Below are 19,824 nucleotides of genomic sequence, written 5' to 3' on the forward strand. Positions count from 1 at the left end.
ATGAATGTTAGAATGATGTTGGATAAGAAGTTAAGTGGTTTTTAGCTATAATGCCATAAGGAATATGAAAAAATGGATTATTAACAGGTAAAAATTTAATGTTACAATATTTTAAGATTAAAGACTAGGATAAACAAAGAGGGAAAGGATTTGCTGAACTAACAAATTGAATTGGAATACAAAAAAGGGAGGTGTGAGGAGGTCCGGGAAATAAGCAAATGAAAGATAAGTAATGGAAAGATGGAATTGTTTTTAACTATTTTTATTTTGTATTTTTCTTTTTTCTTTTTTCATTTTGTAATACTTTGAAAATCTTAATAAATATCTTTAAAAAAAAAACACCAAACAGTCTCCCCCTCCTGGTCGTTGATAAGAGAGGGAGGAAAACCCCAGAAAGAATAGTCATCCTCCGTGGATTCAAATGCTGCTTCCCATCCTCCCGTGTTCCTCCCAGCTGACGGGAAGTCCCAAACGGATTCCTCCCCCTCAGACAATCCCCCGACTTCGTCCCTGGGTCCCTCCTACCCTGAGGATGGAAAGCTGATGAAGTCCCCCTCGTCGTCCATGGGTCTGAACACTTAATTCAAGAACCTCCCTTGGGGTTTTGGCTTATGTGGGAACAGAGCATGGAACTCCTCCACCAGATATTCCTCTGTGATGGAGCCTGCAGGAACCCACGTGTTTTCTGAGCTGGGTTCCCCCTCCCAGGCCACCAAGTATTCTATCTGGTGCCCTCTCCACCTGGAATCGAGTATTTCCGTTGCTTCATTACAGCGTTCCCTCTCCTCTGCGTGTGGATGGGTGGACCCCCATTCCTCCCTTCCCGGGAAGCTGTGCCCCTCCCTGTAATGCGAAAGTAGGGACCTATGAAACACTGGATGTATCCTCATGCTGTCCAGCAATTTCAGCCTGAATGTCACTGGGTTGACCTGCTGGATTACCTCAAAGGGCCCCAGCCATCTAGGCTGCAGTTTTTTGCACCCCCTCTTAAGGGCAACCCCTGGGATGACAACCACACCCTGTCCCCCACATGTATGACCTCCTCTGGCCTGCGGTGCCTGTCTGCCTGCTTTTTATATACCTCTTTTGCCCTTTCCAGATTCAGCTGGAGTTGCTGGTCCAAAGCCTCCATCTTTTCTGCAAATTGCTCTGCAGCTGGAACACTCCATTCCTCCTCTCCCCATCCTGGGAAGGCCCTGGGGTGACAGCCGTAGTTGGCCATAAAGGGGCTCATCCCCATGGACACATGTTCAGCATTATTATATGCAAACTCAGCTAGTGCCAATTTCTCCACCCAATCATTCTGCCTCTCACTGACGTAGACAGTCCAGAAGGATGTTATGGTTGATGGTGTCAAAGGCCGCTGAGAGATCCAGCAGAACAAGGAAACAGCTCTCACCTTTGTCCCTAGCCCGCCGGAGATCATCAACCTGGGGCCTGGGGAAGACCTTAGAGCCCACGTTTTGCATTTGCAGCATCTCAGACAGGAATTGACTCATAGAGGTTTTAATATGCCCGAGTCTCTGCTTGCAATCCTTATATTGGACTCCCTGGATGAGAGCTACCACACTGTCGCAGGCCAGCTGGCATCTCTTCCTGCGCAGGAGCTCACTGCTACAAAAGTTTTGGCGACCTTGCAAAATGAATATGATAGGAGGAATGCAGCTGAACCAGCTTGTGTGCTTCAGGGGGAGCAGTGTGGGACAGCATTCCAGCCTCCAGGGGGAGCCAATGCGTTGGCAGCTGTGAAGTGCTGGAACTGTGGGAATCAAGGTCACATTCAGCGTCATTGCCCAAAGGCTGGAGGGTAAACAAAAGAAGAAGCCTGCAGATGGCCAGAAGCAGAAGGGGGGTGGGAAACCCAGGCCAGTGAAAAACAAGGCTTTGTTTGCTGGCACTGCTTCTCCAAAGGCCAAAGGCAGATTTATTGTCGATTCTGGAGCGACGAGGCACATAGCGAAGGATCGGCACCTGTTTATTTCCTTCACGCCTCAGGATGGGGAAATCCAGCAGGCTGATGGTAAGACGTTGAGAACTGCAGGAGTCGGGACTATGAAACTGTCAGGGAAGAGTGGTGGGTGCTAGAAGAGATAACAGCTCGGGACTCCAGCCAGCTTTACAAGATTAATTGAGTCCATTATTCTATTTACAATCCGGAGCTCTCAAAAAGCATGTCCTCCTCATTCGGTGTCAGTTGCCGAGACTGGCCCCTCCCTTGTTCTTCCCCAGCACAACTTCCTGAAACCTCCCCTTTTCCTTCCTCCTTTACGTAAAGAGTGAAGCCCCGGAAGTTGCTTCCCCCTCCCTGATTCATTGCTTCCTGACAACCCTTCGTCATCCTCCCTCTCTGAAAAGGTGCAGCTGCTCATTATTGGAGGCTGCTCTCTGTATTTCCCCAGCGTTTCCCCCTTCTCAGCCCCCAGTTCCCTGACATTCACCCCTCCTCAAACCCCCCCTCTCCTCCTCAGGAGAGACGGCTATCTCTTCGTCACCGATGTCGCGAGGCGCGGGAGAGAATCCTAGAAAGACGTCGTCTTCATCTTCTGTATCCGCAAAGACATCCCTCCAGCTCTCCCCCAACCCCGCATTTTCGCGGTGATTCTCGGGATGACCTTCTCCCGTGCTGTTCCCGTCGACCCCCCTCGGTTCCCACTCATCATCGTCAGATGGTGCGAAACCCTCAAAGTCCTCCTCGTCATCGGTCGGCCCAAAAATCTCCCTAAAGAACTTACCCGGGTTTTGGTTTGTCGGGAAATAAAGCATGGAACTCCTCCACCAGATACTCCTCAGTGATGCAACTCTCCGGAACCCACGTGTTTTCTGAGCTAGGCGCCCCTCCCAAGCCACTAGATACTTTAGCTGCTGCCCGCTCCAACGAGAGTCCAGTATTTCTGTCACCTCTATGTTGGGTGTTGGGGTCACCCCTTCACCCCTACTGTGATGCTTGCTCCCTTCCCGATAGGGCAACAGCAGTGAACTGTGGAAGACAGGATGAATCCTCATACTGTCTGGCAGCCTTAACTTAAACGCCACGGGATTGATCTGTCGGATGACCTCAAAGGGCCCCACTCTCCTGGGCTTGAGCTTCTTGCACCCACCCCTCCAGGGCAACCCCTGCGTGGACAACCATACCCTATCCCCTACCCAGATGACCTCCCCTAGTCTTCGATTCCTGTCTGCTTCCCTCTTGTACACCTCTTTGGCCCACTCCAAGTTCAACTGAAGCTGTTGGTGAATGGCCTCCATCTCATCCGCAAACTGTTCAGCAGCTGGCACACTCCATGACTCCTCTCCCCTCCCCTCCCCAGAAAGGCCCTGGGGTGACACCCGTGATTGGCAAAGAAAGGAGTCATCCCTGTGGACACGTTTTCGGCATTGTTGTACGCAAATTCTGCTAGTGCTAATTTGTCCACCCAGTTGTTCTGTCTCTGACTGACACAACACTGCAAATACTGTTGCAAAACGGCATTTGCTCTCTCCGCTTGCCCGTTGGTTTTGGGGTGCCTTGCTGTCGTGAAGCTCACCTCTACTTGTAGCAAACCCATGAGCTTGCACCAAAATCGTGAGGTGAACTGCGTCCCCCGGTTAGAAATTACCTTAGAAGGAACCCCATGCAACCGAAAGACATGCTCTATGAACAGCTTGGCTGTCTCCTCCGCCGTCACCGCATGGGAACACGCCATGAAGTGACACATCTTGGTTAGTAAATCCACCACTACCATGACTGCTGTTTTCCCTCTGGACGTGGGTAGGTCAGTTATAAAATCTACCGACACCACTTCCCATGGCTTCCCTGGTGTGGGCAAAGGTTCTAGTAACCCTGCCGGAGCAGCCCTCTCCCCTTTGGCCCTCTGACAGGTGTCACAACCTCTCACATATTCCCGCACGTCCTCCCTCACCTTGGGCCACCAAAAGTCCCTTGTAACCAGCAACATGGTCTTGTGTTGCCCAAAATGTCCCGCAGTGGGGTTGTTGTGGAGCTGCTTGAGGATCTTGGCCCTTAGGGATTCACCCGGGACATACAGTGCCCCCCAATAGAACAAAAGCCCTCCTTTCTCCTCAAAACCTCCCTCAGCTCCCCCCTTTTCCCTAACCTCGTTCAGCTTCCGCTGTGCAAAAGCATTGTCTCTGATCAGTTGCACCAGTTCATCATCCTCCACCAGTGCCACCCCACAAGTCCACCTGTTCTCCGGGAACATGAGCCTGGCTACAGGAGGTCCCTCTTCCGGCCAGTACTCCAGTTTGCGTGATAGCGCATCCGCCCTCACGTTCTGCTCTCCTGGCACGTACTGAATCCTAAAGCTGAAGTTGGCAAAAAACTCTGCCCAGCGTATTTGCCTTTGGCATAACACACGTGCCGTATGCCAGTACTCCAGGTTCTTATGATCCGTGCATACCTGTATCTGATGTTTCGCACCAAACAGGAAATGTCTCAACTGTTTGAAAGCTGCAAAAATAGCAAGCAATTCTTTGTCGTAAATACTGTAGTTTAACTCCGACTTTTTCAGTTTCTGGGAGAAAAAGGCGCACAGCCTCCAATCCCCCCTACCATCTTGCTGCATCAGGACAGCTCCGATGGCCCGGTCTGACGCATCAGTCTCCACTCGCAGCGGCAGGTCGGGGTTGACGTGCAATAACTGCTCCTCCAATGCAAAAACCTTCAGTTTCTCAAATCCCTCTTGTGCCGCTTCAGTCCACAGAAACTACTTCTTCCCACTAAGGCAGTGAGTTATGGGCGCCGTCAAACGTGCAAAGTTCTTGATGAACTTCCTGTAGAAGTTGCTGAACCCCAGGAACCACTGAACATCCTTCCTGGTGTTGGGGCTTTTCCATTCTACCACGGCTTTCACCTTCTCAGGATCCATTGCCAGACCCTTATCCGACAGCTGGTAGCCCAGGAACTCAACCTCCCTCGTGTGGAACTGGCACTTTTCCAGCTTTACCCACAGGCGATGCTCCTTTAGCTTCCCCAGAACCTCACCACATGCTGCTTTTCGTTCTCGGAGAACACCAGAATGTCATCCAAAAAACAAACACAGTTACAGTATAGTAGCGGCCCCAGCAAGTGATGCATGAACACCTAAAAGCATGGGCTTCCGCATTGTAAGCCGAAGGGCATAACGAGATATTCAAATGCCCCAAGGGGGGTAAACATGGTGGTTTTCCACTCATCTCCCTCTCACACCCTAATGAGATTGTATGCCCCCCTGAGGTCCAGCTTCGTAAATTTTTTTTCCTTTCCACACTCTCGCCAAAACGTCATCGATTCTTGACGGAAGTCCAGGGGTTCCGTCAAGGAATTCAAAATTCTAAAGTCAACTACCAGCCTCCGTTCTTTAGTCCCTTTCTTGTCCACAAAGAACACAGGGCTGCCACCCACTGCCTTGGACTCCCTGATGAACCCCCTTTTCAAGTTTTTGCCAATAAACTCCTTCAACTCCTGTATCTCTTGGTCGGATATCGAGTACAACTTACCCACCGGTAGCTTGGCCCCCGGGACCAAGTTAATCTGGCAATCGTATGGGTAACGTGTTGGCCTCTCTCTCACTGAATACCTCCTCCAAGTCCCTGTATTGTGGAGGGATTTCGCCTTTCTTTCCCAGGCACATTGTCGCCACCCGGGCCTTCCTTACCCGAGGTTCTCCTCCTCCCAGGCAGTTCTCCAAACAGTGGGTCGACCCGAAAGTGAGGGACCGCTGGTGCCAAGAAACCACAGGGGCATGCAAGGCCAACCAACTCATTCCCAGAATAATAGGAGGCCCCGCCAAGGTGGCTACGTGAAAGGCGATGGTCTCGGAGTGTGTGGAAATCCGCATTCTCATGGGAGGAGTGTGATGCGTGACTTCCCCTCCCAAAAGGGGAAGTTCAGCCCCCCGTTCCCTGACAGAAACTGGCAAGTCTGCACACAACCATCAGCAAAGTACTTTTTGTTCCAGATTCTGCAGACAATTTGCTCAGCATCCCATAGCTGACTGAGCAGGACTTTGAGATTTCCTTCAAGAAGGGTATCTGTGTCATCAAAAAGGGCAAAGAGGACATTTTGCATGCAAAGTTTGTAGTTGGCTTGTTCTTGATAACTTATGACAATGCTGTTGATGTGTCTAACGTTGAATCTTGTGTTGCACAAACTAACAAAGTTCTTCATGCAGGATGTATTCACGAACAGCACCAAAAATTTGATCACTTGTCATGGCAGGCACGCGCCAAGATGCCTGCGATGGTTCAGGGTTTGACCACAAAGCCCTGTAAGTTCCACATGAAATGTGTCTCTTGTGCAGAAAACAAGGTGAAGGTTGCTCCCAAAGGCAAAGTGTCTAGCAGACAGGCTTCCAAACCCTATCAGCTAGTCCACACAGACCTGGTTGGTCCATTTGCACCCTCTTTGGGTGGACCAAGGTACTTCATGGTTTTAATTGATTCTTTTTCCAGGTACAGTCATGTGTTTGTGCTTAAGCAGAAGTCAGAAGCGTTTTCTAGGTTCAAGGCGTTCTGTGCTTGGTTGGAGAATGCTCACAGTAAACGCATTGGCTGTTTATTTTCTGATCAAGGCAGCGAATTCACTTCTCAGCAGATTGAGGCTTTCCTGAGTGAGAAGGGAATTCTACATGACCTCTCAAGTCTCAGATATCTGTGGGAGAATGGACTTTGTGAGTGGGCAATCCAAACTTTGCTGCAAGGCCTAAAAACCTTGTTGCATGATGCCAATCTCCCTGAGAAATATTGGGCGGAGTCTTTGAATAATTTTGTTTATTCATATAACAGGAGACTGTCATCACCTATTGGTTGTACTCCCTATGAGAAGATGTTTGGTAAGAAACCTTACGTCAAGCACATGAGAATCTTTGGTTCTGACGTGGGCACACACCCCACAGAGCAGCAAGCTTGGGAAGCGTGGGGCACATGGTTTGTTCATGGGGTATGAAAAAGGTGCATACAGGGTATGGATGACTGGCTCTAAGTCCATTAGGTTCACAGAGAGTGTTGAGTAAAATTCTAAGTGAGGGGGAAATGTGGGAATTTTCCAGAGTCACTCAGAGGATGAGGATGATGAGGTTGAAGAAGAGGAAGCTGAGGATGATGATCAGAGTTTGAATTCCAGCTCAGTGGGCAGCGCTGCTGTTGTCAGACAGCGATGACACAACAGACTACAAGAGCGCAAGAGACCATCTGATGCATCTGTCACTGAACTGGAAGAACCACTGTTCACCATTGGCCACTTTTCTCCTAAGAAAGAGGAGATGAGTTCAGAAGACTTGCATCTTGTACGCAGATCTGAAAGGGCCACAAAAGGCAAACCTCCAAAGAGATTTGCTGATGTAATGGTTCTAGGGGTTGCTCGTGCGTAAGCCTGTGCCAACACCTGGCTGGGTTGCCTGAGTGAACCTTTCCTGTCCGGACAGCCACTCACCCGTGGCTGTCTCAATTGCTGGCAGAATCCGTCAGTGGGCGTTTCTTAAACTTCTTCCAGCAAAGAAGTTCTTTGACGCCCAGTCTCCTCCTACTCTCCCTGGCGGAAGCCTTCTGCACAAGGAGGGCGTAGGCAGTGGAGGACCCTTCCTCTCCCCGCTGGTCCCCGGCAAGGAGTCATGTGACCGCCTCTCTGATTCCCCCATCTGCCCCCCTTCTCCACTGGAGCTAAGCTGATTCCCTTCCCCAGAAGATGGGCTGCCTCTCCCAATCCCGGGACGCTCTCTGGGATCCCTCTGGAGCTTGCTCTCTCCCTCCGGCACTGATGGCAGTTCCCTGACATCCACCTCCTCCTCAGGACCCCTCCCACCCCCGGCGCGATTTTCCGGCACAACCTCCTCTCTCTCCTCGGCCGACGATGCGGGGAATCCCCTGAAAGAGCTGTCATCCTCTTCTGAGAATTCAAAACCAGCCTCCCATCCGCTCGGATCTCTTCCCGCTGGTTGAAACTCCCAGTCTGATTCTTCTCCCTCGGACACCTCCTCTCCCTCCTCTTCGGAGGCAGGAAAACCCACAAAGTCCCCTTCGTCGTCTGTGGGTCCAAATTCTTCCTCCCAGAATATAGCTAATGGTTTGGGCTTATCCGGGAACAAACTGTGGAATTCTTCCACCAGATACCAGTCAGTGATTGATTCAGCCGGGAACCACGTGTTTTCCGACCTAGGTTCCACCTCCCAGGCTACCAAGTACTCTACCTGGCGACCTCGCCACCTTGAATCGAGTATTTCCATGGCTTCATTACAGTGTTCCCTCTCCTTGACCCATGGGTGGGTGGTAACCCCTCCCTCCCGTCCCGGGAATTCCCGCCCCTCCCTGCAAGGTGAAAGTAGGGACCTGTGGAACACCGGATGTATCTTCATGCTGTCAGGCAACTTGAGTTTAAATGCCACTGGGTTCACCTGCTGCATTACCTGAAAAGGTCCCAGCCGCCTCGGCTGCAACTTCTTGCACCCTCCCTTTAGTGGCAACCCTTGGGATGTCAACCACACCCGGTCTCCCACCCGTATGGCCTCCCCCTCCTGACGGTGCCTGTCCGCCTGCCTCTTGTAAACTTCCTTGGTCCGCTCCAAGTTCAGCCTGAGTTGCTGGTGTAAGGCCTCCATTTCCTCCACAAATTGCTCAGCCGCAGGTACGCTTCATCCTTCCTCCCCCCCCCCGCCCCGGGAATGCCCTGGGGTGACACCCGTAATTGGCCATGAAAGGGCTCATTCCCGTGGACCCGTGTTCAGCGTTATTGTACGCAAATTCAGCCAAAGCTAATTTCTCTACCCAATCGTTCTGTCTCTCGCTGACATAGCAGCGTAGGTATTGCTGGAGTATGCCGTTCGCTCTTTCGGCTTGTCCGTTGGTTTCTGGGTGCCTCGCCACCGAGCTCACCTCGACCTGTAGCAAGCTCATGAGTTTCCACCAGAACCAGGAAGTAAATTGTTTCCCGCGATCCGAGATTACCCTCAAGGGAGCCCCATGCAGTCTAAAAATGTGACCCACAAACAGTCTGGCTGTCTCCTCTGCCATTGCTGCATGTGAGCACGCTACGAAATGGCACATTTTTGTCAGTAGATCGACTACTACCATGACCGCCGTCTTTCCCCTTGACTTGGGCAGATCTGTCATAAAATCAATGGACACCACCTCCCAGGGCCTTTCCGGTGTGGGTAAGGGTTCCAGTAACCCTGCGGAGGCAACCCTTTCCCCCTTAGCCCTCTGGCATCGGTCGCACCCTCGTACATATTCTCTTACGTCTTCCCTCACCTTTGGCCACCAGAACTGCCTGGTGACAAGGAGCATGGTCTTGTGCTGTCCAAAGTGCCCAGCTGTTGGCTTGTCGTGGAGTTGTTTAAGTACCTTCCGCCTCAAAGTCTCCCCCGGTACATACAGCGCCCCCTTATAGTACAATAGCCCTTCCTTTTTTTAAAAAAATTAATATTTATTGAGAATTTAAAATTACAGAAAAAGAAGAGGAAAAAGAAAAAAGAGAAAAAAGTAATTAAACAGTAGAAGTCAATAAAAAGAAAAAAAATACAAAACACACAAAACATCAACACCAAAAACAAGAACAAGAAAAAAAATTAAAAACAAATCCACTATTCCCACATCTTTATCTTTCATTAACTTGTTTCATCGACCTCCTCACACCTCCCTTTTTTGTATTCTAATTATTAATTATCTCAGCAAATCCTTTCCATCTTTCACTATATTCTGTCATTTAATTATCTTAACTTATTTTAACCTTATCTTACCATAAAAAACCCTAAAACTTAAAACTTATTTATACTTATCTCCTTATAGCATTTCTACTAAAGCCAAATAGTTTCATTCCAACATTTTTCTAACACTCATTAACTTTACAATATTTCTTTAAATATTTAAATATTTCTTTAAATATTTAAATATAAACTTTCTTCCAATCTTCATCCACCGTCTCTTCTTCCTGGTCTCGGGTTCTGTCAGTCCTTTCTGTCAATTCCCTCTAGTTCATCAACCTGGTGATCTTCTATCCGAGGCTCTTAACTCTTTTCCATGTCCCTTCTGCAGATCTTCTTCATATTTGTACCTGCACTTTGCTTTGTCTTCTGCTGATCTTATTCTTAATTTCCTTCCTTTGTCACTAGGGAGCAGATCTCGGGGAAACTCCAACCTAACAATGTCTTTAGCCCTTCTCGACAGGTCAGCCCATTCTCCATGGTCAGCACTAAAATCCAAAAGAAATTTCAAAGCATGCTTCAATGTCCCTCCAAAGTTAAAGGCCCCCACAGCTCCAGTCTCTCCCTGGTCCAAAACCAGATCCCAAAGGTCAAGACATCCCTGCGTAGGGGGATCTATCCAACTTCCCATCTCCAATCCAGCCGGGACTCTATCTCTCCAGATATTGCTCACTCCAGGTTCGGGCATCAGAAGCAACGGCTTATATTCCTGCAAGGCCACTGCTCTCTCCACTTGTATTACTTGAGGTTCAACGACAACCTCCCCCTTTGTCTTCTCCTCAGCTTGCCCTATCAATGCAGATTCCTGGGTCAATTCCTGAGGGGTTCACTGTTTGTCCAAAGTTATCAGTTGCAATAATCATCAAATCCATCTTCGCATGAAGCTGCTCCAACAAAGCACTTGTCCTGCACAGAGCAGACACTAAGGCTTCCTGTGTCGACATTCTTGTCCAAGGTCAATGTCTGTTTCTCACAATCTTTTATCTCTACAGCTGGAGAGTTTCCCAGGTCCACTCCAACAGCAATTTCAAAAGCTCCCTCTAGGGGAAACAATTTCTATTTGTATCCGTCCTTTTAGAAGCGGATCCAGCAACAAAATTACCTTCGTTTTTCAACTATTTTGTTCCTTTTAAGTGCAAAAGGAAACATTGGAATCAATATGTTTCTCTTACTTAACTATCTGTCAACATACATTTTATTCACGGTCAATGAACTTTCCCAAAACGTCTATCTTCTTGGCAGACCGTTCCCAGGTTCGAGACGGTAGAAATTTATCTTTCTTTACCCTCTCTCCTGCAGGCTTAAACGATCTAAAATTTCCCCCCTCTTCTCCTGCTTCCAAGGGGGGTTTAGTAATTTTAACCGATGGAAATTTAGTCCTTTACAAGAAACTTTTCGGACTTTAGCTTGCGATGTCTTTGCTTCAAACTATTTACAAAAGCGGAAGGCGGACTTCCTGTTTAGACCTTCCCGCTTCGGTGCCAAATTACGAAGTTTAATAATCCAATTTTCCGTTCTACTCACGGGTACTTGTTTAAAGTCCAATTGTCCACAGGAAAAAGTCAGCGCTCTCCGGCAATAGCAATGCGGCTTCACTCCGTGAAAAGAGCAGTCAATTCGAAGCACCGCGCTGCTCACCCCACGTCGCTCCGGATCCCCGAAACCGGGTTTCCCCGCGAGTAGGGGAGGCGCAAAAGGTGCCAGCCGAATCCCAGGTCCACAGGCTTCTCCCGCCTGTGGTTTTTAGTGGGTCTCCGCCTCGCCGTAGCGGTCAGACCCTGATTTCCACGGAGCGGATTCCTCCTGATCAGAGGAAATCCGCCATTGCCGGTGGCGCTAACCCGGAAGTCTACAATAGCCCTTCCTTTACTTCGAACCCTCCATTGACTTCCTTTCCGTCCCTGAGTTCCCTGATTTTTGTCTGAGCAAACTCATCGTCTCTGGTGAGCCCTGCCAGTTCTTGTTTCCCAACCAACTCTCCCCCCCACACACACACACCGGTCCTCAGGGAACACGTGCCTGTCTCTGGTGGCCCCTCTCCTTCCATGTACTCCGGTTTCCGGGAGAGAGCATCTGCCCTTACGTTTTCCTCTCCCAGCACGTATCGGATCTCGAAGGAAAACTTGGCGAACTCCTGGGACCATCTGATCTGTCTCTGGTTGAGCACTCGCGCGGTCCGCCAGTATTCCAAGTTCTTGTGGTCAGTTCGGACCTGGATCTTGTGCCGCGCCCCTATCAACAGATGTCTCCATTGCCAAAATGCCACATAGATAGCAAGCAGTTCTCGGTCATACGCTGTGTAGTTTTGCTCTGACTTGCTCAGCTTCCTTGAGAAAAAGGCACACGGCCTCCAGTTCTGCTTGGCCCCGGGCTGCAAAAGGACCGTTCCAATGGCACGGTCGGATGCGTCCGTCTCCAGTCTCATGGGCTTCTCCGGATCCACGTGCAGGAGCTGCTCTTCCAAGGCAAACGCCCTCTTCAGTTTTTCAAAGGATTGCTGCGCTCCCTCTGTCCACGCGAACTTCTTTTTGCTACTAAGACAATCCGTTATGGGTGCTGTCAAGTGAGCGAATTTCTTTATGAACTTTCTATAGAAGTTGCTGAAGCCTAGGAATCTTTGCACATCCTTTCTGTTTTTGGGGGCTTTCCATTCCAGCACTGCCTTCACCTTGCCCGGATCCATGGCTAGTCCCTTGTCTGACAGCCTGTACCCCAGGAACTCGACCTCCCTGGTGTGGAATTGGCATTTTTCCAGCTTGACCCACAACTGATGCTTCTTCAATCTCTGTAGCACCTCCCTGACGTCTCTGACGTGTTGCTTTTCATCGTCCGAATAGATTAAGACGTCATCCAAAAAGGCTATGCAATTCTTGTACAGCAGGGGCCCCAACACATGGTGCATGAAGGCTTGAAAGCAGGCCGATCCCGATTGTAATCCAAATGGCATGACTAATTACTCAAAAGCCCCCAGGGGGGTGAACATGGTTGTTTTCCATTCGTCCCCCTCCCTTATCCTAATCAGATTGTATGCTCCCCTGAGGTCCAGCTTGGTAAAAATCTTCCCCTGCCTCACACGTGTCAAAATATCGTCAATCCTGGGCATTGGGAAAGTCACGGGTTCTGATACCAGGTTCAGGGCCCTGTAATCCACGACTAATCTGTGCTGATTAGTCTCTTTCTTGTCCACAAAGAACACTGGACTGCCCCCCACCACCTTAGATTCCCTTATGAAACCTCTCTTCAGGTTCTTGTCAATAAACTGCCGCAGCTCCTGCATCTCCCGGTCGGACATGGCATACAGCTTACCCACTGGTAACTGAGCCCCTGGAAGCAGGTTGATTTGGCAGTCAAAGGGCCTGTGGTGGGGGCAGTTTGTCTGCCTCCCTTTCACTGAAGACCTCCTTCAAATCAGCATATTGTGGTGGCACCTGCCCTTTTTGCTCCAGGGCCAACCCTGCCACCCTGGCTACAGTCATCCTTGGTTCCTTCCCTCCCAGACAGTGTTCTGAGCAGTTAGCTGACCCAAAGGTGACCGACCGCTGATGCCATGACACCACCGGGTCATATATTGCCAGCCAGCTCATTCCCAGTATTATTGGGGGTCCTGCCAGCGTGGCCATGTGAAAGGCAATGGTTTCCATGTGCCTGGAGACCCTCATTCGCATTGGCGGTGTTTAGTGTGTCACTTCCCCTCCCAGGAGTTCCCTGCCATCGATGGTGGTCACCTGCAAGGGAAAATCTAGTGGCAACAGGTGGAGTTGAGAGCGAAGTCTCTGCTGAAGAAATTACACGAGCTGCCAGAATCTAGCAGTCCCTCCACCTTGACGGGGTGCCCGTTTGGGAGTTCTAGCACCACCTCTATGGCTATCGCTGCTTGGGGGGGGTCAGGCTGGGGCACTTCTATTGGTTGCTGGCATGGCTGCTGGCCCTGCTGGTTGGCAGCCAGACGTTGTCGTTTCCCTGCTCCTGCCCCTCCTCCCCCTTCTCGTCGTGGCCTGCAGCCCGCATCATGCCTTGCCAGGCTTTTCGTTGAGGGCAGACCTTTGCAAAATGTCCCGGTCGCTGACAGAGGAAACGCTTCTTGGCAGTTTTCCACTCCTTTCCCTCCCTTTTACGACCTTCACCAGAATTTGAAACTTCACGAGTGCGCGCTGCATCAATTTCCATTGGCTCCGCCACCTGGGAAGGCTCCCTCGGCATCTCAGGAATGCGGTTGTCATGGAAACGTTCCGCCCTTATCTCCCACTTCTCTTGAGCCCGCGCTTCCTGGCGTACACCGATCGCAAGCACAGTCTTTGTGAGTTCATCCATCGACCACGGGCGGGGCACTCGGGACAATTCGTCTTTCACTTCAGGGGACAAACCCCCCTCAAACAACATTTGCATTGGTTCAGAGCCCAGATCCCACCCGAGCTTGTGGACTAACATCGCCAAACGCAACCAGTAGTTTCTGACGGACAGGCTCCCCTGCTTGCACCCCATCAGCTCCCGCCGTGTCACGCTTTGCTCAACCTCGCTGGAGAACATCGTGCCCATTCCCTGGTAGAATTTCTTGAGATCTTTCAATGCATCATTCTGCGTCGCCATTAGGGGCCTGATCCATTCACGCGCCCCATCCTGCAGATGTCCCACAATGTAAGCCACCCTCTCCCCGTCATCAGCAAAGTCATTTTTCTGCAATTCCAAAGCGTACTGGATTTCCGTTCGGAATGCATTGCAGTCTTGGGGCTTTCCACCAAATTTGTGTACCAGCCCCTGAACCTTCCTCCCTATCGGGGTGGCTCTGACCTGTGCATCCTGAGCCCGTCTCTCCTCCAGCCGCGCCTCTCCCCGCTGGTCCCTGGCAAGGAGTCATGTGACCGCCACTCTGATTCCCCCATCAGCCCCTCTTCTCCACTGGAGCTAAGCTGATTCCCTTCCCCAGAAGATGGGCTGCCTCTCCCAATCCCGGGACGCTCTCTGGGATCCCTCTGGAGCTTGCTCTCTCCCTCCAGCACTGATGGCAGTTCCCTGACAGCTGATGAGTTTGCTAATATAATAAATAATAGTAATAATTATTAATTATTATTATTAATATATTATTTATACCCAGCCCATCTGGCTGAGTTTCCCCAGCCACTCTGGGCGGCTCCCAATCAAATGTTAAAAACAGTACAGCATTAAATATTAAAAACTTCCCTGAACAGGGCTGCCTTCAGATGTCTATTAAAGATAGGATAGCTGCTTATTTCCTTCACATTTGAAGGGAGGGCGTTCCACAGGGTGGGTGCCACTACCGAGAAGGCCCTCTGTCTGGTTCCCTATAACCTCACTTCTTGCAATGAGGGAACCGCCAGAAGTCCCTCAGCGCTGGATCTCAATGTCTGGGCTGAACGATGGGGGTGGAGACGCTCCTTCAGGTATACAGGACTGAGGCCGTTTAGGGCTTTAAAGGTCAGCACTAACACTGAGTTGTGCTCGGAAACATACTGGGAGCCAATGCAGATCTCTCAGGACCGGTGTTATGTGGTCCCGGTGGCCAGTCCCAGTCACCAGTCTAGCTGCCACATTCTGGATTAATTGCAGTTTCCGGGTCAACTTCAAAGGTAGCCCAACGTAGAGCGCATTGCAGTAGTCCAAGCGGGAGATAACCAGAGCATGCACCACTCTGGCGAGACAGTCTGCAGGCAGATAGGGTCTCAGCCTGCGTACTAGGTGGAGCTGGTAAACAGCCGCCCTCGACACAGAATTAACCTGCGCCTCCATGGACAGCTGTGAGTCCAAAATGACTCCCAGGCTGTGTACCTGGTCCTTCAGGGGCAGTTACCCCATTCAGGACCAGGGAATCCCCCACACCCACCCGCCCCCTGTCCCCCCAAAACAGTACTTCTGTCTTGTCAGGATTCAACCTCAATCTGTTAGCTACCATCCATCCTCCAACCACCTCCAGACACTCACACAGGACCTTCACCACCTTCACTGGTTCTGATTTGAAAGAGAGGTAGAGCTGGGTATCATGTGCATACTGATGAACACCCAGCCCAACCCCCCTGATGATCTCTCCCAGCGGCTTCATATAGATATTAAAAAGCATGGGGGAGAGGACGGAACCCTGAGGCACCCCACAAGTGAGAGCCCAGGGGTCTGAACACTCATCCCCCAACACCACTTTCTGTTTTGTTTTTTTAAAATATATTTATTAAAGTTTCAACATTTTACAAAAAGAAAAAAAGAAAATACAAAGTAAAAACAGTTAAAAACAGATCAGTTTTTCCAAATCTTATCTTTCATTTGCTTGTTTGCCTGACCTCCTCACACCTCCCTTTTTTGTATTGCAGTTCAATTAGTTAGTTCAGCAAATCCTTTCCCTCTTTGATTTTATCTTAATCTTTTATCTTAATATATTATAGCTTTATATTATCACCTGTTAACAAACCATTTTATATATTCCTTTATAACATTGCTACTAAAGACTTCCGGGTTAGTGCCATCGCCTAATGGCGGATTCCCTCCGAGCTCCGGAGGGAATCGGCTCAGCAGGGGTTGGGTCCTGCCGCAGCGGCGACGCGGGGACCCTCATAAACCACAGGCGTTGAAGCCTGTGGACCTGGTGACTCGGCGGGCACCATTTGCGCCCCCCCGACCCGCAAAGGAGCCTTTTTAAAGGCTCCGGAACGGGGGACGGAGAGTGGCGTGGTGCTGTGAGTCGACTGCTTCTCCTGCTGAGTGAAGCCGCATGCCATGGACGGAGAGCACTAACTTCTTTCTTTGAACATTTGGACTAAAAGTAACAACCCGTGAGTAATACGGAAATTGGACTTAAAAGGGAAATTTTCTTTGGGAATTAGGCACGATCGGGTGAGGTGTTAAAAGGAGGTCCGCCCACCCGCCTTGTAAACATCGTAAAGCAAGGATTTTATTACTAAGGTTGTGAAAATACCTTTCTTCTTTGTGGAGAAAAGCAATTAACTTTGTGGAGAAAAGCAATTAACGTTGGGGCAATTTAAGTGATTGTGCTGGAGGATAAGAGCTAACATTGGAAACGGAATTCACCCCCCCCCCCCAAGACCCGGGAGCGATCGATGGGAGAGCCTGCGGAAGAGAAATAAAGACTTTGACAGCTGTCAAACTAGCTGTCAAAGTTGGGAAAAAAGGAGAACTTTGTTTTTGCTATCTTTGCTGGTTATTTTTGTTACAATTTGGTAATAAATTGTTAAAAATAAAGAGAAAAGACTAATTTGACTTTTGGGTTGGAACTGGAAGATAACAAGAAACTAGAATCCCTCTATAGGGGATTTAAGACATTACAAAAATGGCTGTAAGTGGAAAAATACTGGCTGAACTCGAGAGGTCTTTTCTTCTCTTGGGAGAGTTACAGAAACAGAGTGATGTTTTGGCTAATAACGTCACAATACTGAAGGGAACAGTAAACAAAGTTGCTGAGCCTGGGAGGGACTTGACTCACGTTTTTGCAGATGAACAAGAAAGTCTTGCAGTTGATCTTAAAATTTCAGCTGCCGAACAAGAAAAGAAATTTGAGAAATCTGAGAATATGATGAAAGAGGGACAGGATGATTTGAAGGAAAAAGAAGGAGGAGCTACAATGCCACAGATGGTTGAGGAGAGCCAGAGGCCGGTTAAGATGGATATAAAGGAAAATAAGATCAGGATGATGAAAATTTGGTTTGAATTGAAGAATGGAAAATGGAGAGATCTCCCTATGTGGAGATCTGAAGATATATGGAATACAAACCTGGTTAAAGTGGAAATTGGAGCTTTTGGGACATTTGGACTTAAGAGAAGTAAGAAACAAGATTTTGGCTCCACTTTTAAATATGGAGGCCTGGCTGGAAGAAACATGGACATTATTGGGACAGAGCTTCTTCGAGATTTGGTGTTAAATATAAAGGACTATCAAAAAAACCGGCAGAGAGGAGCTGAGAGAGAATTGAGAGCCTCGGATGTGAGGTCGCCAGGCTGATTGCAGATGGACTGATGGACTTTTTGTTGGGGTTCGAAACCGGGAAAAGGGGGTGGTGGGGTCCTGGGAATCCGAAGGGTGTATAACTATATATTGTTTTAATTAATTTGGTTTTGTCATTAACATAAAAATGGGGATTTTAGGGAAGGGAATTGGGGCCGACCTTAGAAAAAGACTTTTAAGAATAAGTATTGACGTATAAAGATTGAGGTTCTTAAGTTAAAGTTGGTTAATTAAATTGATGGGGTGAACTTAGAAAAATATTTTTAAGAATAAGTATTGATGTACAAAGACTGAGGTTTATAAGTTAAAATTGGATAACTAAAATGAATTAGAGAAAATATGATAAAGTTTGGGGACAAGAACTTGCTGAGCTAAAATTGGAACTGGAATACAAGAAGGGGAGGTGTGGGGAAGTCAAGGAAATTGGTCATTGACAGTAAGAGGTGAACTTTAAGTGTTTTTAATTGTTGTTTTTCTTTTATGGTTTTTTATGGTTTTCTTTTTATTTTTTGAAAATTTCAATAAATATTTTTAAAAAATATAAAAAATATAACATTGCTACTAAAAACCGCTTAACTTCAATCCAACATCATTCTAACATTCATTAATTTTGCAGTGTTTCTGTAAATAGTCTTTAAATTTCTTCCAATCTTCTTCCACCGACTCTTCTCCCTGGTCTCGGATTCTGCCAGTCATTTCCACCAGTTCCATATAGTCCATCACCTTCATCTGCCATTCTTCCAGAGTGGGTAAATCTTGTGTCTTCCAATACTTTGCAATAAGTATTCTTGCTGCTGTAGTAGCATACGTAAAGAATGTTCTGTCCTTCTTTGGCACCAATTGGCCGACCATGCCCAGGAGAAAGGCCTCTGGTTTCTTCAGGAAGGTATATTTAAATACCTTTTTCATTTCGTTATAGATCATCTCCCAGAAAGCCTTAATCTTTGGGCATGTCCACCAAAGGTGAAAGAATGTACCTTCAGTCTCTTTAAATTTCCAACATTTATTATCGGGCAAATGATAGATTTTTGCAAGCTTGACTGGTGTCATGTACCACCTGTATATCATTTTCATAATATTCTCTCTTAAGGCATTACATGCCGTAAATTTCATACCAGTGGTCCATAACTGTTCCCAGTCAGCCATCATAATATTATGTCCAACATCTTGTGCCCATTTAATCATAACAGATTTCACCGTTTCATCCTGGGTATTCCATTTCAACAGCAAGTTATACATCTTTGACAAAATCTTGGTTTTGGGATCTAACAGTTCTGTTTCCAATTTTGATTTTTCCACCTGGAAACCAATCTTCTTGTCCAAATTATATGCCTCCATTATCTGATAATAATGAAGCCAATCTCGCACTTTATTTTTTTAGTTTTTCAAAACTCTGCAATTTCAATTTGTCTCCCTCTTGTTCCAAAATTTCCCAACATTTCGGCCATTTGGCCTCCATATTGAGCTTTTTCTGTGCCTTCGCTTCCATCGGTGACAACCACCTTGTGGTTTTATTTTCAAGTAGATCCTTATATCTTATCCAGACATTAAACAATGCTTTCCTGACAATATGGTTTTTTAATGCTTTATGTGCTTTGACCTTATCATACCCACAGATATGCATGCCATCCAAATACATTATTAAAACCTTCTAGATCCAAAATGTCTGTGTTTTCAAGAAGCAGCCATTCTTTCAGCCAGCAAAAAGCTGCTGATTCATAATAAAGTTTTAAGTCTGGCAGGGCAAATCCACCCCTTTCCTTTGCGTCTGTTAGTATTTTAAATTTTATTCTAGGCTTCTTGCCCTGCCAGACAAATCTAGAAATGTCTCTCTGCCACTTCTTGAAGCAATCCAATTCACTTATTATTCAGAACCGAATCAGTCAATGTCAAGAATCGATCAAATAGGGGTCTCAAATGAACTGACTTCAGATGGAGAATTAATGATTATTTGCTGGACGATGAAAAGATTATGGAAAAAGCACGAAAGAAACTAACTGAATACTTTATGGACAATCTCAACAAAGGTACAAAGATCAACATTGTCTGGGATGCAAGCAAAGCAGTTATGAGAGGTTTCTTTATTCAGCAGAATTCATTGAAGAACAAGCATAGGGAAAAAGGGAAAAAAGAAATCTTAAACCAGATTATGGATAAGGAGCAAAAACTAATCAAAAAGCCAAACAGTTC

This window comes from Podarcis raffonei, chromosome W (genome assembly GCF_027172205.1).
Source record: "Podarcis raffonei isolate rPodRaf1 chromosome W, rPodRaf1.pri, whole genome shotgun sequence".
Classification (NCBI taxonomy): domain Eukaryota; kingdom Metazoa; phylum Chordata; class Lepidosauria; order Squamata; family Lacertidae; genus Podarcis; species Podarcis raffonei.